The 25,696-nt window shown below is 43.3% G+C and overlaps 1 protein-coding gene across 1 annotated transcript in view; it reads right to left on the bottom strand.

The window, feature by feature from the left end:
• The window catches only part of RRAS2 (RAS related 2), a 134,825-nt gene extending 111,781 nt beyond the window's left edge, over nt 1-23,044 (bottom strand). Inside the window, exons 1-2 of the mRNA XM_055548558.1 lie at nt 22,781-23,044; nt 22,486-22,587 (exon numbers count right to left, since the gene is read on the bottom strand). The gene's annotated coding sequence lies outside the window, so the exon portion shown is untranslated. The remainder of the gene's footprint in view (nt 1-22,485; nt 22,588-22,780) is intronic.
• Between the last annotated feature and the right edge of the window lie 2,652 nt (nt 23,045-25,696).

Below are 25,696 nucleotides of genomic sequence, written 5' to 3'. Positions count from 1 at the left end.
GAGACTAATGGAATCAGCTTCATGAGTTTGTTGCAAAGTTTAAATGAAATAATGATGTAAAGTACATTGCATTTACTGTGCGATCAAAACATGCCAATTATGATGAGCTATAAGAGAGTGCCTGGTGCACACTGAGTACTCGGTCCGCTTGTTCCCCTGCATCCTCTGTGCCACTCCTCCACCCTCCACACGTCAATTTGCACACATTTTAGCTGCACAGGTTTACTCAATGTCTGTTCACAGAGCAACCAGAGCTCTTTAAGTCCTAACTCCTCACAGCACCCCTGAATTCAGCTCTCTCCACAGCAATCTATTCAACAAGGACAACAGATAATATAGGATATTGTCACGTTGTTCTCAAGCACCAGCTCCCCTCCCTCACTGGGAATGTAAGAGACAGAGGCTCTAGGCCATATGCTCACATCATCAGCTGTGTTTCTATGACAACCAGTCCAGCATAACTAGACGTTTCAGCAGAGATGAGCTGTGACACCCAGCTCCCCACAGAATGTAGCTGAGTAGCTATTATTATATTCCTTGCAGTGATCTAAGGGCTAAAGCAGGCTAGATATGGCTCTGACGGGTGGGGAAGTTTGTGCTTGCATAAGTAACAGACTGAATTTGGGAATGCATTTGGCGATCCATTGCAGCACTAAATGCTTTGGCTGGAATAAGTTAAAAGAAATCTGAAATAAAAATTGGATGCTAAATGCCACACCAGAGGAAGGTACCTATTGCAATGTGAACAAAGCAAAGATACAGACCTAATTCTTCTTTAAAGGGTCATAGAAACTTCATTTTAACAAAAACTTTTGCATTTTCTCTATTAAAATAGAAAGGAAACATACTATAAATGTATCAGTTAGGATGCTTTCAACTGCAAATAGCAGTAAGCCTAACTAACATAGTTTAAATAATTAGGATATTCGTTATCTTAAGCCTTTCCAAGGAGGGTTAATTCAGTGGCTCATGAATATCAGCAGGATCCAAGTGTGCTCTGTCTTTCCTTAGCATGTTTGCAAAATCCACAATATGTCCTCTCATGGTTGAGATAACCAAAGCATCTCTAGATATTGCAAGCAAACATTTCATCTCCAAAGAAGAAGAGCCTTTGCTCCTGTGCTTCCATTTTTTTGTAGTGAGTAAAATCTCTCCCAGTATTCCCCCTGTAGACTTCCCCTCAGGTCCCATTGGCATGACATCATCACAGATTCAAAGTCAAGAATTTAGATTTTATCCTGCAGGAAAAGGTGAACCATGAAAGGATTTTCAATCACGTGATAGAGTCATAGACTTCTGTTTTCGGTAAGTCACTTAGAGAATAACAGGGAGGATGGAAAAGAAGGGAAGGATTAGAAACAGAGAGACTTGGTAGCAAACTGTTACAAAATCCACATAGCAGATGATGAGGTCTGAACCAAGTTAGTGATGATAGGAATTGGGGTGTGAGACAGGAAGGTAGATGGAAGTCACTGGAGACGTTAAATTGTCATTTCACTAGACACACATCGATTGGCTAGAATGCTACTTAGATTTCTTATTTTTGTGTCTGAGGAAAAGAGTCTTACCACAAACTGAGCTGAAGAACATCACAGGAGCTGACTTGAGAAAACTGATGATCAGCTCAGTCGTGTACATACGGTGTTGGGGGACCATAGTATATCCAGATAGCAGGACAGTACAAAGTCTGGAAGCTGAGAAAAGAGATAGGGAGCTGGGGGCATCAGTATGTGAGGGATTGGTGAAAATCATAGGAATGGATGAACTCACCCAGAGCAAGACGGGAAGGGTGCTAAAGGACAGAGTCTGTATGAGCAGCATTTAAGGAATTGTAAAAAAGATGGATTCAGAAAAATCAGAGAGTAGAAAGAGAACCAGAGAGGGTGGTCTTCTAGAAGCTAATGAAAGAAGACTCCAAAAGAGTGTAAAATCCTACAGAGGAACTAGGAAGAGAAGAAACTGGTTTAAACTTTCATGAATTTGATGCAAACTCCACAAGTCTGACTGTGAAGGGGAGTAGGGAGATAATGCAATAACTGCAGCAGGTGAGGGAGGGTTTATAAACATGGAATGAGGCTTGAGTATATACATATATTTTATAACATATAAAAACATATATTTTAAAACATATAAAACATATACTTTATAACATATATTATACTAACATGTGTTATGTTAGGCTGAGCAAAGGAGCCTAATGCCAGGGAGATGCTATCATTACCCTGCCTGACCCAGATACAGGACAATTGTGGAGCAGAATTCCAAAAGCTACAGTTCTCTCCTCCCCCAGGGCCATTCTAGGGGTTCCTAGGGATGGCTGCCCCACAGGGGGCTGCCCGGCGTCCCTCCGTCTCTGCTTCTTCGATAATATTAATCCACAGGCCTGCATTGTTCTCAGAAGACACAGGGAATCAGTCGTGGTCTCCACTTAATACCGGCCTACTAAGAATTATGCAAAATCCCGGCTGTCTCCCAGATGACCTCATTAGTGCTATGGGGTGGTAATTTCATAGAAATGAATCTAAAGCAGAGTCCAGCTGCCCAGCAGGGTGCCTTTTACTCTAGGCATCTGTCTTCTAGATCTTCTCTGCCTCCGCTGGGGCCAGCCCAATTGTCCCCAGGCCAGACTGTCTCGGGGCTGCACCCTCAGCCTCCCCGCTTCCTGCAGACTCAGGGTGCCCTCTGCCCTGGCCTGTCATTCACTGTCCATCCCTTGTTAGCACAACTTGGACTGGGAGCAAAGAGAACAGGACATACCTTGGGAGGTCAGGAGTGTATAACATGGAGGAGACACAGGAAAGTTGTCAACTTTGCCCAGATCCCATTAGAGCCCAGAACACCTAACCCTTATCTTCACAGTCCCAGCAGGACACATACTGAGGTATTGGTGTCTCTATAGAAACCATCTGTCTCACTCTAGGAGTCTACTTCCAAAAGCCATATTACTGCTGCATCACCCTATTCCTCATCCCCATTATTGCATAATTGGTCCAGGGTGGACATTGGGCCCAGAGCTTTTCACATAAGTTCATTTTTTATTTTGCATTCACTATTCTGTATGCTTTATCAGGAAGGCTTTTTCTCTGCCCTTTTCATTTAGTTAATGCCTATACATCTTTTCAAGCTCACCCAAAACATTATCAATTCCATGAAAGCTTCAGTGATTCTCCACCTCTAACCTGTACTGTAGTATTCAGAGCTAATCTCTGAGGTAGAACTTTGCACTCTGTATTGCAAATTGCTCGTCTGCCATGTTGTCCTCTCTTTGTCTCTAGATAGATAAATAAAAGGCAGGTAGGTAGGCAGATAGATAGCCATTCTAATGCCTTTAATTATGGGCTATTTGTATATCTTTGGAAAAATGTCTATTCAAATCCTTTGCCCCATTTTAAAAATTGGGTTATTTGTCTTTCAACTGTTGAATGTAAGTTTTCTTTGTATATTCTGAATACAAGTCTCTTATCAGATTATCTGCAAATATTTTCTCTCATTAGGTTGGTTGGTTTTCACTCTCTTGACAATGTCTTTTGAGATACAAAAGTTTTCAATTTTGATGAAATCCAATTTATCTACTTTCCTCTTGGTTTCTTATTCTTCGGGTGTTTTATCTAAGAAGGCTTTACCTATCCCAAGGTCATGATGATTTATTCTCATGTTTTCTTTTAGGAGTCACTTACACTTTTAGCTCTTACATTCAAGTCTTTAATCCATTTGGAGTTAAGAAAGTTTAATCAAACTAAGTGTTTAAGAGTTTAGGTTGAGGGGGTTATGCTTCCCTGGTGGCTCGGTGGTAAAGAACCTACCTGTCGATACAGGAGACACGGGTTTAATCCCTGGTCCAGGAAGATCCCACAAGCTGTGGACCAGCTAAGCCTGTGCGCCACAACTGTTGAGCCTGTTCTGTGGAGCCTGTGCTTTGCATTAAGAGAAGCTACTGCAGTGAGCATGCTGCACACCACAACGAAGAGTAGTCCCTTGCTTGCCATAACTAGCGAAGAGCCCACGCAGCAACGAAGACCTAGCACAGCCAAAAAAAGGGGAAAAAGAGAAGAGGTTGAGCCCTTGATTGTTTACAGCACAAAAAGAGGAGTGAAATCTAGTGTGAAGATGCCTCTTCTCCTCAACAGGAGGACAGCTTCTCCAGCATCAGTGTTTTCTTTCAAAGTGGGAGAGTTTGGCTAGGGTGACATTCTCCGTTTATTTTGTCCACAGAAAATGGAATAATTTACTGATGTGTGATTTGTATATGTTTGATTCAGTGAGTTCTTCTCCTCTCCTTTTCCTTGAGTGAGAGCTGGCCTACAAGGACCAAGAGTTCCCCTCTGCTCCTCCCTGTTCTAAGTCTTTCCTGGCAGCACCCCATGTTTGCAGGCTGCTGCAGACCAGCACTTCCTCCACTGAATGATGAGTCTATACAATTTTGGAGTTCAGTTAGCAGACTTATTTGGCTCTCACTGTCAGGCTATATGCCCCAACTTGGCCTTTATCACCAAAAAGGTGATATTTTGCCTACCATCTATCTAACTTGGAGAAGGAAATGGCAACCCACTCCAGTATGCTTGCCTGGGAAATCCCATGGATAGAGGAGCCTGGCAGGCTACAGTCCATGGGGTTGCAAAGAGTCAGGCATGACTAAGCAACTGTCACTCACTATCTAACTTAATCTTTGTCTGATTTCTCAATTGGTTTAAAATCTGAGCAATGAGAGGGGTACTTTGATGGGGCCACAATCAGAGACTCTAATAATCCTTTTCCCTCTTTAAGTCCCTAGTATTTGGGGATGGACGAGAAGGAAGGAGACAGTGTCCTCATTTGACTGGTCCTGGATATAGTCCTCTGTTGGTTATTATTGCTTCTCTGGTTGACAGTGATGGGCCATTGATGACCTCTGGGAGGCAGATTTCTAAAAGTAGGCTCTCTCATGGGGATCATGTGGGAGTTCTTTGGGAGGTAACTGTAGGAACCTCCCCATTAGAAAGTGGTCTGACAGATCAGTCAAGAGCCCAATCAGGAAACAGACACTACATTCAAAAGAGTGACTGAAAAGACTTTACTGAAAGGACTATTGGCAAGGGAGCAGACAAGGTTAAGGGAGCCAACCAGGGCTGCTGAAGCACCCAGTGGTAACTGGGGGTTGCCTATACCACTACTAATCTGGAAGGGAAATAGGGCAGCAATTGTTAACCATGGGAGAGGGGCCACATGAAGGCTGTGGCCATAGGAAGATAAGGAAGTGATTGTAAAACTGTGGCCTAGTGTAAAGGGAATTGAGGCAGGGGAATAAATATCTTTCTTTCTTCCCATCCTCTCATCTCCCGCTAGTGTCTTCTATTGCCCAGACCCAAATGGAAGCCTGAAGGCAAAGCAGCCTGGTGATGATGTCCATAGAAGAAAACCTCCCAGGCCAGCAAGCAGGGCAGGGGAGGGTGGAGAATGGAGCTGGGGAGGCAGGTGGACAAAACTCAGTACATGTGACACGGGAGATGGGGCTCCGCTCTTCCAGACTCCTCAGCTGCCACTCTCAGGGTGGCAGTAGCAGTACCGCTGTCAAAGTTGCTTATGCCCAGTGCATATTCCGATTAACCAGCAGCCATGCCATCCAACTTTGAACATCAACCCTGAGCATACTTTACAGCTTCTTAATGCTGGGGTTTCCTGTCTAGCGGATGGCCCTCTTAGGTAGAACAACAACAAAAAAAGGTTCAAGCCCCCCTCCTCTCTATGATATTCACTTGACCTTCAAGGAACTCACTGAAACTTTCAGCTCCAAGCAGTAGGTGTGCAGACTATGCCACTGCCCCACTTCCTCACTCTGACCTTCCATCCCTCTCCAATTGCTTTCTCTCTTGCTCAGTCAGACATGAGATAGTTCAGTAATCTACTGCCTACGCAGATGTCCACCTATAGTATAGGATTCTGGCCTCTTCTTCTTGCAGGTGACTCTAAAGTCTACAAATGATTCTTTTGGAGCTCCCCCTTGATGCCCCAGTGTGAGGCTTCAGGTAGAGAAGAACCCACTCACCATGAAGAAATGCTACAGTCTGCATAGGCCAACTACCCTCAGGAAATCTCCACTGTCTTTGCTACTCTGCGTTTTAATGTATCTTGGAAAGGAGGGTATAGTGGTAGAGAGGTGATAGATGATGGCAGCAAGACAAATTCTGTACCTTCTTTGTAAGCCCAGGAGAAGTTCAAAGGTCATGGGGTATACTTCTAAATGTAGACTGTCCTTTGTAGAAGGTGAGGCATTTAGGTTTTTTCCCAGCTTTAACTGTAGGGCAGTAAGAAAAGAGCCACTAACATCATATTAAAAAAATAATTCCTTGGAATTCCTTGGTGGTCCAGTTGTTAGGACTCTGTGCTTCCGCTGCAGGGGGCACAGGTTGGATCTCTGGTCAGGAAGCCAAGATCCCACAAAGCCACAAAGCACAACCAAAAAATGGGTAAAAAATTACTTCTTCTGGCAAAATTTGCTTTAAATACCATACATACAGATAAAATATAGAAAGTGCAAATTCCCATAATTCCAATTTTCTAAGAAAAAAACACCAGTGCTAGCAGCTTGATAAAATTCCTTTAAACTTTTTCTTTTTTACAAAGCAAATATGGTTTCTTAACTTTAAAAAACAGGATCTTAGGCTTCCCTGGTGGCTCAGTGGTAAAGAATCTACCTGCCAATGCAGGAGACACATGTTGGATCTCTGATCTGGGAAAATCCCACATGTCGCACAGCAACTAAGCTGGTGAGCCACAACCACTGAGCCTGCGCTCTAGAGTCTGGAGGCCTCAACTACTGAAGCCCACACCCTAGAGCCCGTGCTTCAAAACAGGAGAAGCCCACACACAGCAACCAGAGAGTAGCCCCTGATCACTGCAACTAGATCAAAGCCCACACAGCAGGGAAGACCCAGCACAGCTAAAAATAAATAAAAACATTAAAAAAAAAAAAAAAACAGACTCTCATAATGTGGATACTATTTTGGAACATTCTTTTTTCCACTCAACAGAATATCCTAGACATCCATAAGGCTTCTCACTGTCAGAGTATGCAGTTAAAAGTATGGAAAGGGAGAAAACCAGAATGTCACGTTTAGGAATTGGTGGAAACTGATGAATTTCAGTATATGTAGAAATAAATATACATGTAAATGTATATGAACATGAACACACACACATACACACGAATATACACAGGTATATTCCCTAGCTGTCCATTCTTAGGGTTTGAAAGAAGTGATATCCTAAAAACAACAAGCATACCTAGCACTCAGGTTTTGGATTCTAAAAACCATTCTCCACTAACAGGAACCAAGGCTCCTTGGAGGAATGGTTGAGTTCAGGGCTCAATGAGAGAATGTACAAGATGAGCCTTGAACCTCTTTTGGTACTGGAAAATAAGGAAATGTTCAAAAAAGATAATGGAAACAGGTAAAAAGAACATAGAAGCAAGCTTGAGGGAACCCCACCAGCAAAATCTGAATAATTAGCACATCCAAATAAATAAGGATAGTCATGGAGAATAGTCCATTGTATAAAGAAACAATGAGTGCACACTGATATAGATAACTAAATAAATAAATTAAAAGCTTGATGAAGTACGGTATATTTGCATGGTTACAAAACATTCCCACAAAATTCTCATTAGTTACTAAAAGGAGAATTGTTGCTCAGTGGATAGTTTCAGTGTTGCAAGACTAAAAAGATCTAGCGATCCATTGCACAACAATGAGCATACAGCTAATGCCACTGTGCTACACACTTAAAAATGATGAGATGGCAAATTTTATGTTATCTGTGGTTTTTTTTAACCACAATAAAAATACTTATTAGTTACCAAAGGAAAGAGTAATTTTTTCAGTAGCGATGTCTGGCAGACACTACCTTAATCAAGTAATCAAAGTGAATATCATTAGTGATGGAACAAATTGAAACCCTGTACCACCCGATAAGGATGCAATTAGAACACAGCACCATTCCTGCCAAAGATGCAGAACGTGAATGTCAGGCAAATCTAAAGTGAGCGACGATTTACAAATAACTGAACCATAATCTTTAAGCACATCAAAGTCAAGAAAGTCAAGGAAAGATGGAAGAATAGCGTCAGATTAAAGGAGACTAAAGAGAAAATGGCATTGAAACATGTAAAATATCATGTATGAAACGAGTTGCCAGTCCAGGTTCGATGCACGATACTGGATGCTTGGGGCTGGTGCACTGGGACAACCCAGAGGGATGGTATGGGGAGGGAGGGGGGAGGAGGGTTCAAGGTGGGGAACACATGTATACCAGTGGCGGATTCATTTTGATGTGTGGCAAAACTAATACAATTATGTAAAGTTTTAAAATAAAATAAAATTTTTAAAAAAAAGGATAGAAAAGAAAAATAAAAAAATAAAATAAAAAATAAAGGAGACTAAAGAGACATGACAACTAAATGCAACATGTGATTCTGAACTGGCAAGCTTTTCTGTAGATGATCTCATTGGGATAACTGGTGAAACTTGCAGGGGTGTAATGTGTCAGTGCTGAGTTCTTGATTTTGATGGTTGCATTGTGGTTAAGTAGGAGACAGTTCTTGCTTTTAGGAAATACATGCTAAATGACTCAGTAGTGCTGGATCATCATGTCATTGCCTTCCTCTCAAATAAAGCAGAGGGTTAAAGTTATTCCCGGAGAAGGCAATGGCACCCTACTCCAGTACTCTTGCCTGGAAAATCCCATGGACGGAGGAGCTTGGTGGGCTGCAGTCCATGGAGTCGTGAAGAGTCGGACACGACTGAGCGACTTCATTTTGACTTTTCACTTTCCTGCATTGGAGAAGGAAATGGCAACCCACTCCAGTGTTCTTGCCTGGAGAATCCCAGGGACAGCGGAGCCTGGTGGGCTGCCGTCTATGGGGTCTCACAGAGTCGGACACGACTGAAGTGACTTAGCAGCAGCAGCAGCAAAGTTATTCCTCATGTATTGAAATTCATCAGTTTCCACCAACACCTACACAGATATTATAATGGGTTGGCCAAAAAGTTCATTCAGGTCTTCCCATAACGGCTTTTAGAAAAACTCAAATGAACTGTTTGACCAACCCAATACTTGCAAATTTTCTGTAAGTTTGAGATTGCTTTTAAAAAATTACTATTCTCAAGTGGCACCAGTGGTAAAGAACCAGCCTGCCAAAACAGGAGATGTAAGAGATGTGGGTTCCATACCTGGTTCGGGAACATCCCCTAGAGAAGGGTATGGCAACCCACTCCACTATTCTTGCCTGGAGAATCCCATGGACAGAGGAGCCTGGCGGGCTATACAGTCCATAGGGTCGCCAAGAGTCGGACACGACAGTGATAGCAAGCACACATGCAGGTATTCTTGAAATAATGGCATTTGCAGCAACATGGATGCATCTAGAGATTGTCATACTGAGTGAAGTTAAGTCAAACAAAGGAAAAATATATGATAGGTTGCCGGGGCGGAGGAGAGGCGGATGGATGAGGGGAAAGGACAGCTAGGGAGCTTGGGATGGACATGTACACTCTGCTATATTTAAAATGGATAACCAACAAGAACCTACTGTATAGAACATAGAACTCTGCTCAATATTATGGATGAGATGGGAGTTTTGGGGCGAATGGATCCATGTATATGTATGACAGAGTCCCTTTGCTGTTCATCTGAAACTATCATGACATTATTTGCCTACACTCCAATATAAAACAAAAGGTTTTTTAAAAAAGTTACTATTCTTCTGGAGGAAGAAACAGTGTGGCACTAAAATGCTGATTAGAATCTGTCAGCGAGCAGGATTATTGATAGAGGGCCTCCCTGTAGCTTCCCCATAGAGAGCTGGCTTGTTCGTTGGAGGATCTCATTCCTGCTTTCCGGAGCCTCTGATGCCCTTCCAGTTCTGAGCGTACATTCTATGGTAGGGCAGGGCAGGGAACATCAGTTTGTTTCTTGTCAGCATTCCTTCTACAAGTACCTTCTGCCTTAGTTTGCTTTCTCCCACAAGCAGAGCCTGAGACAGGAACTTACGTACATCTAAGAGATGATTTCAGGAAGTAGGAGTAAGGAAGACGAGAAAAACAAGTCAGGAGAAGAAGGAAAGGTCACTATAAGGGTGAGTTATGAGGTTGCACCTGTGGTCAGGAGGGGCTGGGAATGTGTTTACCTTGCTTCTCAGAACCGTCTGCCTGAAGTGCTAGACCCTGGAGCACTTCCCATTGTTTGATACCCCTGTGGCTGATGATTGCCACCCCTAGCAGCATAAAGTTTCTGCCCTGCCAAAACATACTTTCAACTGCACAGGAGCCAAACAGCTTTCAAAATATCAGAGAAGCTCCAGGGCAAAAAGAGAAAAGATTCAAGTCCCAGTCAGGACAAGGTTGAACTGCAGCTGAAATCAGATGTGGGCTGAGGAAATGTGAGTGAGGCACCCCAGATACCTGCTCTAGTAGCTTTATCTTTCTCCATTTTCTTAAGACAGTTTTCCCCACCTGCTTTCTCTAGTGCAGACTGTGTCATCAATGGTGAAGTTTCTGTTTTTATTGATCTTGTTGCTTATGTGGGCTAATTTCTGAGTCAAGAAGGAGAGGAAAAAAATCTTGATTTTGCTATCTTGTAATCAGAAGTCTGCTAATTGATGCTTGTAATTTATTCAATACTTGAACTGCTGTAAGGGGGCTTCCCAGCTGGCACAGTAGTAAAGAATCCACCTACCAATGCAGGAACTGCAAGAGACATGGGTTTGATCACTGGGTCGAGAAGATCCCCTGGGGTAGTAAATGGCAACCCACCCCAGTATTCTTGCCTGGAAAATTTCATGGACAGGGAAGCCTGGTGGGCTACAGTCCATGAGGCTGCAGAGTCAGACACGACCTAGCAACTGAGCACACACACATGCACTGCTGTGAGGTCCCTGAGCATTGTCCCCAGCTCTCCTCATTCTCTCATTTTTCAGGATTTCCCTGGCACTGCTGGCCTGTGAAATAGGATTTGCTCATCCTAGGCAAATGATAGGTTGGACTCCTTCCATCCAAGAAGGAACACAATATAGGCTCCACAGTTTTCACAGAAGCATGTCAGCTCTGGTTCTGTTGGTCTTATACTTAAAGTCCATGACTATCCCTATAGTCACCAAATGGATGCTACAAGCCCTTACAAGAAGCAAATCTTAGACCTCAGTGAAAATTACCTTCTTACAAGAAGCACAGTTGAAATAAAAAAGCCCAGGTAAGAGAGACTGAGAAAAAATGTGCCAGTCTCAGGAAAAGTCAGATTCTCTTACACACACTCTCCTTGTAGCATTTCACAAGATCATGATTAAACAATTAGCTGTGAAGTCAATAGTCTGAATGTCTATCCCTGCTCCACTATAAGATAAACTCTATGTACAGAGGAGCCTTGTGAGCTACAGTCCATGCGGTTGCAAAGAGTTGGACATGACTTAGCAACTGAACAATAAAACCACAATGGAAGTAGAAATGTGTCATCATCTAAAACTCTTTCCTCAGCACCAAATAATAGTTGTATTCCAATAAATATTTGTGTAGTATGTGCTTCTGGGCTTCCCTTGTGGCTCAGTGACAAAGAATACACCTGGCAATGCAGGAGATGTGGGTTCAATCCCTGGGTCAGGAAGATCCCCTGGAGAGGGAAGAGCAACCTATTCCAGTGTTCTTGTCTGGAAAATCTCACGGACAGAGGAGCCTGGCGGGCTACAGTCCATGGGCTTGCAAAAGAGTCCGACACAACTGAGTGACTAAACACCAAGTTCGTGCTTTCAGTTGTAAGCGACTAAAGTCCCAATTGAAATTTGCTTTACAATACATTTAGAGGTAGGGTAGGTTCCCAGGTTGGTTGATCCAGAATCTCAACAAAGTCATAATCATCCTGGTTCTTTCCAGCTCTTATTATGTCATCTTCGATACTGACTTCATCCTTCAAGTTGCAAGATGATTGCAAGATGAGTTCTAGACATCACACAAAAGACAGAGGAAGAAAAGAGAGCATCTCTCTATGGCCCTTTCTTTGAAACAAAGAAAACTCTTCCCAGAATCCTCCAGCAGACTTCTCCACTCTCATTGGCCAGAATTGGGTCATACACACATTCCTAGACTCATCATGGGCAAGGCATATGATTGCCTTTAGACCAGTCAGAGCTGGGAGCAAGGTTCACTTACCCTGATGCACATGGTTGCCTGACGGAAAAGTGGATGGCAGAATCAAATCATGGTTTTTCTAAAAAGGAAGCTGAAGGTAACAGAGTGTCCAGTATAGCACACTGCAATTCAAATCTGCTAGCCTGGGCCAGACAGCAGTTTCTGTAAGGGACATGGGCCGCCCTCGCTACCTTGCCTTCCCACATGGACTCCTCTTTGAAGATATTTCTCCTCTCTCTTTCTTGTTACCCACCTCCCCACTGAATTCTGGAATCTGTCCTGCAGGCACAGTCTGTCTTTCCCTTGAGGTTTTTGCTACACTCCCATGGAAGACACGGCTTATGTTTTTGCTATCCTTTATATAAGAATCTGTGTGAATTTCTCCTTGAATTACAAGTTTGTTGTCTGTGGACAAATATCCTCTCACCACACTAGGACAATTATACAATCCATCATCATTCTTTCTTATAGTGGTGAAACTTAGAGCTAAGTGTAGTGCTCAATAGCCATAGTGATGTCATCCCAGGCTCTTGGTACCATTATGTTTCTCCTTTCTCGAATACTGTTTCTAAGATCTAGCTGTTGTTTTTGTTTCTTTATATAATAAATTGGTTCTGGGAAAGACTAGACCCCGGGATTTTGGAGCCCTTGAGAAGAGACCAACTGAAACTCAGCTTAGTTTAGTGGATTTCCTCCGGGTCAGCAATTGATAGCCCAGATTACATATCTTGATTTGATTTTAATTTGATTCCTAAAGCCCACTGACAAGACACTGGACCTCTATTCAAGTTAGATTCTTAGGATTGTTTTTTGAGGATCGTAAGGCCAAAATACATTCTTATGGGCCCACAGGGCCCATTCAGGGCCCCTTCAGGGCATAGCTCCTGAAGGGAATGGGTGTTGCCACCATTAATCTTCCCGGCAGGAATTCAACCCTTTGGCCAGAAGTAAGTTCTGGAGAGCCACCCCGTAGACTGGGGTAAAGGGAAAACTGTCTTCTCTCTCTGGGGCAGAGGGCAAGTTTGGCTTGCTCTCTGAAGTGGGAACATTCCTGGAGAGGTCCTGGTGATGTGGTCCTGCAGGGTGGGACCAGGCTTGGAGCACAGCAGGGAGATGGACAGGAGGGAATCTTGAGGAAGAATCTGAGTTTGTGCAGTCATGGGACATGACAGTCTTTCATTACTCTTGCCTTTCTTTATTTCGGAGTCTTCAGGCATCTCTGTTTAAACATTATAGACTGGTCTTTGCTAGGGTATGGGACATTGACAAGAAGGTCTTGTCTCACATCTGGGCCAGAGAACCCAAAAGGGGAGCAGTGCCCTTTGTGAAACCCAAACACAGTCGACAGGAGTAGCCAGCAGTGGACAGCTGGGCCCAAGAAGCAGCAACCTCGTGGATCATTATAAGAGGGGCAGCCATTTGGCTGCATGGAAGGAAGGCCAGAGAAAAAGAATTGGAATAATTCTCCCCCCTTTCCTTCCTCTCTTTTCTTTATTCTCTCTCTTTCCTTCCTCTCTTTTCTTTATTCCCTCTCTTTTCTTCCTTCTTCCCTTCTTTCTGCCCTTTTCCCTTCCTGTCCTTTCCTTTCTTCTCCTCTCCTCTCCTTTTCCTCCACCTACCTCCTCCATCTTTCCCTCCTTCCTTCTTCTAAATAGGCAATGTGTTCAGTTCAGTTCAGTCGCTCAGTCGTGTCCAACTCTTTGCGACCCCATGGACTGCAGCACACCAGGCTTCCCTGTCCATCACCAACTCCCGGGGTTTACTCAAACTCATGTTCATTGAGTCGGTGATGCCATCCAGCCATCTCATCCTCTGTCGTCCCCTTCTCCTCCCACCTTTAATCTTTCCCAGTATCAGGGTCTTTTCAAATGAGTCAGTTCTTTGCATCAGGTGGCCAAAGTACTGGAGATTCAGCTTCAGCATCAGTCCTTCCAATGAATATTCAGGACTGATTTCCTTTAGGATTGACTGGTTGGATCTCCTTGCAGTCCAAGGGACTCTCAAGAGTCTTCTCCAACACCACAGTTCAAAAGCATCAATTCTTCGGTGCTCAGCTTTCTTTAGAGTCCAACTCTCACATTCATACATGAGTACTGGAAAAACCATAAATTGACTATACAGACCTTTGTTGGTAAAGTAATGTCTCTGCAATGTACTCACATGGTCCTAAATAAAAAACTATAAATGAAAAAGTATAAAAAGTAGATACCTCAGGGCTTCCCTGGTGCTCATTGGTAAAGACTCTGCCTGCCAGTGCAAGAGACAAGGTTCAATCCCTGGTCCGGGAAGATCCCACACGCCGCCAAACTACTAAGTCCGGGCACCGCAGCTACTGGCCTGTGCTCTGAAGCCTGGGAACCGAAACTACTGAGCCCACGTTCTGCAACGACTGAAGCCCATGTGCCCTAGAGCCTGTGCTTCGCGACGAGAGAAGTCAACTGCAATGAGAAGCCCAAGCACTGCAACGAAGAATAACCCCCACAACTAGAGAAGACCCGGCACAGCCAAATAAAAAAGTAAATAAACAGCATATAGCCAGATGTCCAGTCAACCAATTCCCTCCCCACCCTCATTATTAGTGTCTTTTGAATTCTTCCAGGGATATCCTACAAATACAAAAAAGCAAACATAAATATGCATACAGTTGACTTTCGAACAATGCAGGGGTTAATCTACATATGATATATAGTTAGGACTTCACATCCACAGTTCCTTTAAGTCCTCTGATTCAACCAACCACAGGCCATGTAGAATTTTTTACCATTAAAAAATATTCCTGTGTAAGTGGATCTGTTCAGTTCCAACCCGTGTTGTTCAAGGATTGTTCTTTAGTCTATAAAAATGGTAGCATACTCTACTTACTGTTCTGCATTGTAAAAATTCATTTAACAATACACCTTAAGAGATTCTTGCATAACAGTACATAAAGAGTTTCCTCATTTAAAAAATAGTTAGATGGTACTTCCTTGTATGAGACCATTATATTTTATTTAATATTTTCCTTTCACCAACAGAGCATATTTCATTTCTCATGTGGGTAAATATATGTATCAGAGAAATTCCTAGAAGTGGACATGCTGATTCAAAGGATATGAACATTTGCAATTTTGATATATGTTGCCAAATCAAGGAGGGGCCTATTCTTGAACATATATGAAATGCACCCTGCAACATTCTCAGAGATGACTGGGAGAATTCATACAGAAAATTTTTTTCTGGGACTCCGTGGCTTGGGCCCAGTTCATTCTCCCCTTCTTTCATAGCAGTAGAAGGTATGAGCCAGGCAAATGGCCACCTGTTTTCTAGCTAGTTCGCAACTAGATGTGGCTTTGTGACGAAGTCATCACCAATGGAGTATGAGTGGAGTGAAGGATGCCACTTTGCCTCCCTTGTTTCAAAGCAATCACTTGCTCTGGACTTCTACTCTATCTCCTCTTCACAAATGGAAGCGTCACCCTTGTGATGGTGTGGGAGGCTGCTGCTTAACGCTGTGCGCAATGTGTTCTGTAGAACTCCAGAGAGTGCCCTTCACGTTGCAGACATTCTAGCTTTGTAGAGTTGTTGAGAGTTTTCTGGAAGACAGCAGTCATGTGCCTTGAAGAAGAGGCACATTGTTTTCAGTTGGATTGGAGATGAAAATGGCAGGTGCTGGAATTTGGGGATGGAAGCTGGAGCAGTCTTAGTTTAGCTATAAGACCTTTCCCATTTTCTAGCTTTCTGGGCATGAGCCCCTGCTGCTGCTTACTCTTTCAAAGCCTAAAAGGAGAGATTCCAGTGGAAACTTCCGACTCTTACTGGCTTTCTCTCCAGAAGGCATTTGCTTCAGATTCAATGATTCAGAACTGGAAAGGCCCTTAGAGACTTCCTTACTCAACCTTTCGTTTTGCAGATGAGGAAACTGAGGTCCCAAGAGATTAAGCAGTTTGCTGAAGGACACAGAGAGTTAACGGCATGGCCAAGATTAGACCTAGGTCTTTATTAAAGGTACACCTGCCTTCTGTAGGCTCCAGCCCCTATTCTGAGCTCGTTTCCTCTGTCATTTCCACCTCCCATATCATCTTCCAACACACATACACACACATACACAGAGGCGCCCACTGCTCCCACTCTCTCTCTCTCCAAACCAGATAAGAAGGAAAGATGTAAAACTCATAAAGCCCATGGGATTGAGGTCAGCTTTGAGGACTGTCTTGAGCAGTACAGAGTGGCATTTCAATTGGGATCAAAGACTCCAAAGGTAAAGGGAAGGTCTGCTGGCTTATTTTAGGCATTTAGAGCAGCTGGGGAAGGCGTGCTGGGAATGAAGTTTTCAGGCCCTCTACCCCACCCTCATATGGCCCAGTGCAGCCCACTCTGCCTGCCTAGGGGACTCCCAGGGCCTGTGCAGCCACCGCCCATGGCCGTCCCTTGCCAAGTCTGGGAGGCAGTGGATTTAATTCCTTAACTCAGCTGTGAGTCAGAGGTGGCCCAAGCTTCAGAGCTCAAGCCAATGCTGTTAGGGGTAAAATTGAAAACTGCTCCCCTCAGGCTCCTATCACATCATCCCTGAATTACTAAGGCCCAAAGCAGAAAACCAGAAATTCTCCAGCAGCCTCCACAGCAGGCTTCCTCCCAGGGGACAGCAGTGTTTCTCTGTGGCTCTGAGCCCCACACAGGGCAAATGTCCTTCCTTCCCTTGCTGAAGCCCTTCTAATTTGGGGAACAGATAGGGGAGGTCTCAGTTGGGGGGATGGAAAGAGAGACAGGAATGGATTTGCCCCAACCAAGCAACTATCTGGGACTTCTGGCTGTAAGGAGAGTCAATTCAGGTTACAGAATTCAGCTACCCAGGGCCCAAAGCCTCATGAGAGAATCACAGTATCAAGATTCGAGCCCCTAGCGGTGGTCCCAGCTAGTGCGGGCTTTGTAGGATGGTCTTCAACATGCCACTAACTCAACTGTTAAACCCACAGCCTCTCCTCTTATTGTCCTTGCAGCCAACAATAGCTTTGCTTTCTACCACATGACCCTACCCCACTTTGGCCACAACTGACTAGGAAGCAGAAAGTCAAGTCTAACAAATCCACAGGCTGGCCAATGACCTGCAGAATGGGATGGCAAAAAAGAGGAGTTGGGATAACTATATTTCCCTATTTAGGAAGTTAAACAGAGAAACACTTAGAGAATGAGATTATTTAGCAGCAAGAGCAGACGTTCAGAGGTTCTGATTTAGAGAAAACCAGGGGCAACTAGGATAAGCAGGCAAAAGTAATAAGAAAATGGAAATTAGGAAGAATCAGAAGCTATGAATGGTGACAGTATTGAAAAAATGGAGCAGACATGAAGGTGCAGACTCCCTGAGTCACAGTCACAGACTAGTGCTGTGAAGGGCCATGGCAGTCCTGTCTGTCGCTAAGGTCCCCTAGGCTCTTTAGAGGGAGAAGGCAATGGCACCCCACTCCAGTACTCTTGCCTGGAAAATCCCATGGATGGAGGAACCTGGTAGGCTGCAGTCCATGGGGTCACTAAGAGTCGGATGCGACTGAGAGACTTCACTTTCATTTTTCACTTTTATGCATTGGAGAAGGAAATAGCAGCCCACTCCAGTATTCTTGCCTGGAGAATCACAGGGACGGCAGAACCTGGTGGGCTGCCGTCTATGGGGTCGTACAGAGTCGGAAATGACTGAAGCAACTTAGCAGCACCAGGCTCTTTAGATCCAGAGCAACCTTCCAGAATTTACAGCCCAACAACACAACAATAAGAGTCCTCTCCTTAGAGTCAATAGGAATTGTGTCTCCTTTTCCATCTCTCTCTCTCTCTTACTCACATCAAACACATTGTGTGTATGTGTGTGCTCAGTTGTGTTAGACACATTACTTGACATAAATTGAATGTTTCTTCATTCCCAACAACCAAAAGAATGAAGCATAGCCTAATCTCGGGTTTTTCATAAATAGTATGAGTTAATAGAATGACAGACAATGTTGAAAGAGCAAAGTAAGATCACCCACCATGCTCCCCAACTTAATAAATTAACTACTACTAATGGTAGTAGTTTTCAAGTATTAGATACATACCTTGGTGTATCCTTGGACACATTTGGACACAATTGCAATTATGGTGAAGATATATTTAGATTTAGACTTTTATTGGCTTAATGGGATTTTAGAGGTATTTAGAAGCATGGGGAAGAAATGGGGCCTCCCCTGCTGGTTCAGTGGTAAAGAACCCACCTGCCAATGCAGGAGATGTGGGTTCGATTACTGGGTTGGGAAGACACCCTGGAGAAGGAAATGGCAACCCACTTCACTATTCTTGCGTGGGAAATCCCATGGACAGAGGAGCCTGGAGGGCTACAGTCCGTGTGATCACAAAAGAGTCGGACATGACCTAGCAACTAAACAATAGTGACAATGGGGGGGAAATGATGATTCAGGGAAGAACTCTACATTTCTGGCCTGTACCATTATATAGAACTAATTTGCTCTATATGATGTGATGTGAGACTTGGACCATAAAGAAGGCTGAGCACCAAAGAATTGATGCTTTCAAAGTGTGGTGTTGGAGAAGACTCTTGAGAGTCCCTTGGACAACAAGGAGACCAAATCAGTCAACCCAAAAAGAAATCAACCCTGAATATTAATTGGAAGGGCTGATGCTGAAGCTCCAATACTTTGGCTATGTGATATGAAGAACTGAGTCATTTGAAAAGACCCTGATGCTGGGAAAGATTGAAGGCAGGAGAAGGGGACGACAGAGGATGAGATGGTTGGATGGCAACACTGACTCAATGGATGTGAGTTTGAGCAAACTCGGGGAGATAGTGAAGGACAGGGAAGCCTGGCATGCTGCAGTCCATACGGTCGCTAAGAGTCAGACACGACTGAGTGACTGAACAACAACAACAAAATGTTGTTCTAGCGATATGTGTCTATTTAAATTTAAATCTAAATTAATTAAATGAGATAAAATTTAAGTTCCTGGTTACTAGCCACATTTCAAGTATTCAATATCTGTATGTGGTTACTGGCTACCACATTAGCACAGATGGAGAACATTTCCATCACTGCAGAAAGTTCCACAGGACATTGGTAAGAGATGTCCATTATCCTCTATCACAGGGGTAGGTAACTCTTTCTGTCAAGGGCTAGATAGTTAATATTTTAGGCTTTGAAAGCCTATGGTTTCTGTTGTAGCTACTCAACTCTCCCACTGTAGCACAACAGCAGCAAGACAAAATGTTAGCAAATGACCATGGCTGTGTTCCAATAAAACTTTATTTACACAGAAAAGGCAGTGGGCCACACTTGGCCTGCCCACTACCTGCAGTAACCTTGCTCTACCACATCACCCTACTTGTTTTTAAGAATTACTTCTTTATTTTTGAATTGTCTTTCTCCCCATGAGGGCAGAGACTGCATCTATATTGCTCATCACAGTGAATTCAATACTAAGAACACGTGCTTAATTAATATTTGATGACTGACTGAATGAATAGTGGTGTTGCCCCTTACTGGACTAGGGAATGCCAGAAAAGGAACAATATTTCAGAGAAGATAAAGAGGTCCCTGATGGACATGCTAGTTGTACTATAGTTTATTTTTGTTATACTCTCTGTAGTCTCTTTCACCTTTAGCCTTCTTTAAGTCTCAATAGTCTGGAAGTCAGTGATATCTTTCAGGAGCTGGACAGAGTTACTGCTTTTTGGACTCACTCCCTGAAGGCTGTAATCAGAGTTCCAGCCATGAGCCAAAGGAGCAGAAAGAGGAGTTGGGCCTGGCCTGACCCTACTGCTCACTTGTCAGTGTTGGCTCTAAAAACCTAGATCCTTTCCCATTCTGTTTGGACTGAGTGAATTAGGAAGACCAAATCTGTGACAAAAGGAATTATTCAAAGCAGAATTTTCCTAAATTTCAGTCATTCATTCATGCACATCCTTCAGTTGTTCCGTTACTGCATTTCCATACCACCTGAAAATAGGTTTACTGAATATTTCCAACCCTTTCAAAATCTTTTTTTTTGCCCCTTTCAAAATCTTTAACACGATTTTGTATATGTATAACTGAATCATTTTGCTGTGTATCTGAAACTAACATAACATTGTTAATCAACTATACCCCAACAGAAAATTTAAAAATTTTAAACAAAGAAATAAATAATAAAATTTTAAAAAATTGTAACAAATTTTGATTGGGTCATTCCTCGCTCAAAAAAGCTCTAGGGACTTTCCATCTCAGAGTTAATTCTAGAGCTCTTACCACAGTCTGTAAGGACCACGCAATCCAGTTCCTGGGATCCTTCTCTGACCTCATTCCTGCTGCTCATTCAGTCCTCTCCAGCCACGCTGAGCCCTGCATATCCTTCAAATGTTCCAAGCCAGCTGGTACCTTCAGAGCCTTGTTTAACCTGATCAGAAGGCCTCACTCCTCACAGTCATCTCCCAGAAAGGCCTTTCCTGACCACGTTACATAAAATATCAGCCTTCTTTGCTCTTTTAAATACATTTTAGAATCAGCTAGAAAAATTTCACACACACACAAACAAACAAAACCCTGTCCATAAATGATTTGGGAGAACTGACACCTTTATAACATTGAGTCTTCTTTCTATCCATGCTGTATCTTTTAATTTGTCTAGCTTTTCTTTTTTCATTAAAGTTTTACAATTTTCTTGATAAAGGCCAGGAACACAGCTTTTGTTAGATTTGTTTCTAGATACATAAAATGATGTTGTTTTTGTAAAGGGTATCTTTTAAAAAAATTACATTACATTATAAAATGTTTATTCCTGGTATGTCATTTTAGTATCTGTTTTATCAGTTGTTACAACCCCATTTTAGATTTGACATTATCTATATGTTCATTCTCTCATTTTTTTTTTTCCCTGATGAGTCTTACTGGTAGTAGACAGGTGTTAAAAACTTACTAGCACCCAAGATACATTCTTTTTGATGTAATCAAAAGTGTTGAAAAATTGTGAAAAGGGAAATAATTAAATCTTATTTAATGCCAGTGTTTATGTGGAAACATTATTTTATCTCCCACCAAGGCTATCTGGCTTCCATACTGGGAAACCCTGATTTATTAAATTTCATACCCACGGACTTCCCTGGTGGTACAGTGGATAGGAATCCATCTGCCAATGCAGAGGACACAAGTTCGATCCCTGGTCCAGGAAGATTCCAGAAGCTGTGGAGCAACTAAGGCCGAGGGCCACAACTACTGAGCCTGAGCTCTAGAGCCTGTGCTCTGCAACAAGAGAAGCCACTACAATGGGAAATCCGCACACTGCAACAAAGACCCCGTGGGACCAAACAAATAAATAAATTATATATATAAAGATTTCACAACCACAGTGAAGTGCCTTTTTAGTTATCAGTTGCTTGCGCTCACCTCTGGACCTGTCTTTAGTTCTGGAAGTGACAGATGGATGCTGAGCTAGGAGAAATGTGTGTGGAGGGTGCCCAAGAGAAGTGGGGATAAGCTGAGGGGCCTCCTTCCCCAGCCCCTCCTGCTGCCCACATTGCTTCTAAGAACAGTTGTCCACATGGAGGTATCCCCTAGGGAATGTTTCCAGGGGTGGAAGGGGGCAGCCAGTGAGGGCCTCTCCAACTCCTGGGAGGCAGGAAGTGGGGGCTTCTTAGAACTGTCAAGGTTTCCTGGAAGCCCTTGAGAGCTGAGGCCATCTGGCTTTCTGCAGCTTGCTTTTGGGCGTGTTTGGAACCTGGAGGAGGGCGGCCCCTCTGGGGACACAGGCTCAGTAGTTGTGAACCCTGAGGCCGGGAGGGTGTTCGTGTTGGGCTGGAGACGGAGGCTTTCAAGCTGCAGCTCTTCCTCTCTCACTGCTGGTCATCACAAGCCCACACACCTGCCCTCTTTGCAGCCTGCACTTGTCAAATCAAACTATGCCTTCTGAGAAATACGATCGTTTTCAAGGCTCTTTCTTTGAGAAACCCTTGAACTGAGGAAGGCAGGAAGCCACAGGCTTCTGGGTGGGCAGAGCCTACCTGGGTTACCCGCCCCCCACCTCAGAGGGGAGCGCAGCTGTTCTGAGTCATCAAAGAAGCCTAACAAATAACACCTTCTTGCATGTTAACACCATCAAAGAGGTCGGTGAAGGCCAGTTTATAGCTGGCATGAGGGCGCTGAAAAGAACAGAGACTTTGAGGCTGCAAGGCCCAGGTTCCGGCTTCGGCTCCTTCACCTTCTGGCCATATCTCACAGGTGACCTCTCTCAGCTGTGAAAGCCATCATGGTCAGATGTGTGATACTATTTTTAAAAGTTTTGTGTATGTGAACATAATGTAACTTAAAATGGCTTGTGTTTGTATATGCTATGTTAATTATGGTACCGTTAGTGGCTGCGACCGACGACCTTCCCCCGTGCCTCAGTGGTAAACAATCCGCCTGCAGTGAAGGAAATGGATTCGATTTCTTTCAATCAGGAAGATCCCCTGGAAAAGGAAATGGCAACTCCAGTATTACTGCCTGGAGAATTCCACGGTCAGAGGAGCCTGGTGGGCTAGAGTCCATGGGGTTGCAAGAGTCGGACATGACTTAGTGACTAAACCCCCCCCACCACAGTGGCTGTAACAAACAAACCCGCAAATGTATAAAGACCCAAACAGAATTTCATTTCTCACTCACATTAAGTTCATGGTTGTTCGGCAGGTGGCCCTTTTCCTGTCAGTGATTCAAAGACTGAGGTTCCTTTCATCTTGTGGTTCTGTTGGCCCCCAGAGCAGGCCGAAGGAGAACAGGGTGTGGAAGTCACACTCTCTTCCTGAAAGTTTTGGCTCAGAACTGATACACGTTCTTTCTGCTCACATTCCACAAACGATGTGCATGGTCACATCTGGGTGCAAGGATGTATAGAAAACGTAATCCTAGCCCAGGTAGCTGCTTCCTGGCAACAATCTGAATCATGGAGAAGGAATTGAAATTCCAGAGGATATGCTAAGTATGCAAAGGAAAAAATCTGGCAAAGTGTAGGGAAAGAGCAAATTAGCCAAGATGGTGTGGTCCGGCTCTCTCGCCCTGTGGCCTCTTGCTCTTGCCCCACGTTTTGTGAATAATGTTATGTGACAGCTGGGATCACTCATAGCACTGCGCATGTGTGTCACGAGATACTCACTTGGCTACAGGCTACTTTTGTTTTGTAAGCATATACAAGTTTCACCTGGAAAGCCCTGGGGGTTGTGTTGTGTCATGTGAGGTTATGTTATGGCTGCTGTTACAGCCGCTCTGTCAGCCAAGAGAGAATAAATGTGTCTGCAGTTCCTATGGCTCCTCGCGTCTTCTTTTAGTCTCTTAGCTCGTGCCTTGCCTACCATGGGCTCAGCGAACAGTGCGTGCAGTGAGACACAGCATGACAGTAGGCATCATGAACAGGATCAGCAACACACAAATGTATACTAATCTATTAACAGTGGTTACCTCCGGGAGTAAGATTAGAAAAGACGGAGAGACTCACTTTTTATTTTAAACAAGTAATATTTTATGATCATATATTAATTGTATAATTAAGAAAAGAATCATGGGCAGGTTTTCATTGTAAATTTCTGAGCAAATACATGTTATGTGTTGTTAATTTTCTCATTGTTCTTTTGTCCAATCCTAGAGTCAGAAACAGAGAAGGCAATGGCACCCCACTCCAGTACTCTTGCCTGGAAAATCCCATGGATGGAGGAGCCTGGTAGGCTGCAGTCCATGAGGTCGCTAAGAGTCGGACACGACTGAGTGACTTCACTTTCACTTTTCACTTTCATGCATTGGAGAAGGAAATGGCAACCCACTCCAGTGTTCTTGCCTGGAGAATCCCAGGGACGGGGGAGCCTGGTGGGCTACTGTCTATGGTGTCGCACAGAGTTGGACACGACTGAAGTGACTTAGCAGCAGCAGCAGCTATTACAAGTCCTTCATTAGAGGCATAAGGTTTTAGGGTAGAGGTGGCATGGGGGAAGGCAGAGAATTTTTCTCCTTGAAAATTTGCTTAATCTATTGTATAGCACAGGGAACTATGCTCAGTATTTTGTGCGTGTGTATATATGTATAACTGGTATACTTTGTGCACCAGAAACTAACACAACATTGTAAATTAACTACACTTAAATTAGCAAAACAAAAAAAAATTTTTTTAAGTTAGGTAGGGACTTCCCTGGCAGTCTTGCAGTTGGCACTCCATACTTCCAATGCAGGAGGTGCAGGTTCAGTCCCTGGGTGGGGAACTAGGATCCCATATGCCATGCAATGTGGCACAAAAAAAAAAAAAAAAAAAAAATTAGGTAACTCATCCACAGTCATGAAGCTAGCAGAATCTAAACCCAAATCTGAATCCCGACCCAAGTGGAACTTTTTGCAACCTGAACTCGCCCTCAGCTAATAAAAAGTACTCCACATTTCCTGCACTAACTGGATTTTTTACCAGATCCTCATGTTAAAAAGGAAAACCTGAAGAGATCCTGTATGATATCTGTCCTGGATATACACTGGAGGCACCATTTAGAGATGTTTCTGAGTAATGTAAGATTGCTTATAGCCATACTCTTTGGAAAATGTCTCATTGACAAATAACTGGCATATTTGCTCAGCTATAGATGTAGAACTCATCTGTATCATAGAACACACTTCCAAAAAGGAAAAAAACCTAACCCCAGACATTGACACTTCGTTTCAGCATCAGAAAGTATTACTTTTAAAAATGTCTCTGATACAATTTGGACCCTGTGGACTATGGCAGCACCGTCCTGGAGTGCTGATGGAGGTTCTGGAAACAGGAGAGTCCCTGTGAATGGAACGTAGGAGGTCTTACCTGTTAACCGGAGAACATGAGTCTATTGAACCTTTGAAGACAAAGCATCGTAGCAGACACCACCTCTGATTCCTCTCAAGGAAGCTAAAAAGAAAAGTGTTTCCCAGTTGGCTTTTGGTATATGCTTCGATCTGAAGCTTCGATCATGGAGCAGGGAGAGTATTTCAAACCATTACTACAGTTCAGTGAAAGACATTTCTAATGTTCTTTGAAGAGTGGAAAGTTTTTTTTTCCACGAAAGACAAGGCAAATTTGTTGGTAGCTGCTTTCCTTTCCTCATTTCATTACAGATTTTCCTATTCAATGTTTCATCGTGTGTTTTGTTAGTTCTGAACTCAATTAAACCCTTAAGCACTTTAGGCCTGTACATTAAAGACTATCATCAGTAAATTCATATGGGGTTTAAAAATTTGTTTAATATTTATACCAAAGGAGACTTCAGAGAGAATACAAATTTAGGAAGCCATGGAAGAGTCGACTCAGAAGGATCTACAGGGAAACACTTTATATGCATTTCTGTAAATACACAGTGTATTTACAACAAGTGTAAAAAAATAAATGTAGTTCTAAAAAAAAAAATGAGTTGCCATGTCTTAATTCTTTGCCAGCTGGTAAGGCCATTTAGATTTTCTAATTTTATTTGAACACAAATTATTTAACATTTTGCATGTAGAGAATGAGAGGTAATCATTAGCACGAAAGAGAAAAGGAAAAGATTTATAATCAATACTGTGCAGAAGGAAAACAAAATT

This window comes from Bubalus kerabau, chromosome 15, assembly GCF_029407905.1.
Source record: "Bubalus kerabau isolate K-KA32 ecotype Philippines breed swamp buffalo chromosome 15, PCC_UOA_SB_1v2, whole genome shotgun sequence".
Taxonomy (NCBI): Eukaryota; Metazoa; Chordata; class Mammalia; order Artiodactyla; family Bovidae; genus Bubalus; species Bubalus kerabau.
This window is presented reverse-complemented; position numbering and strand designations above follow the sequence as displayed.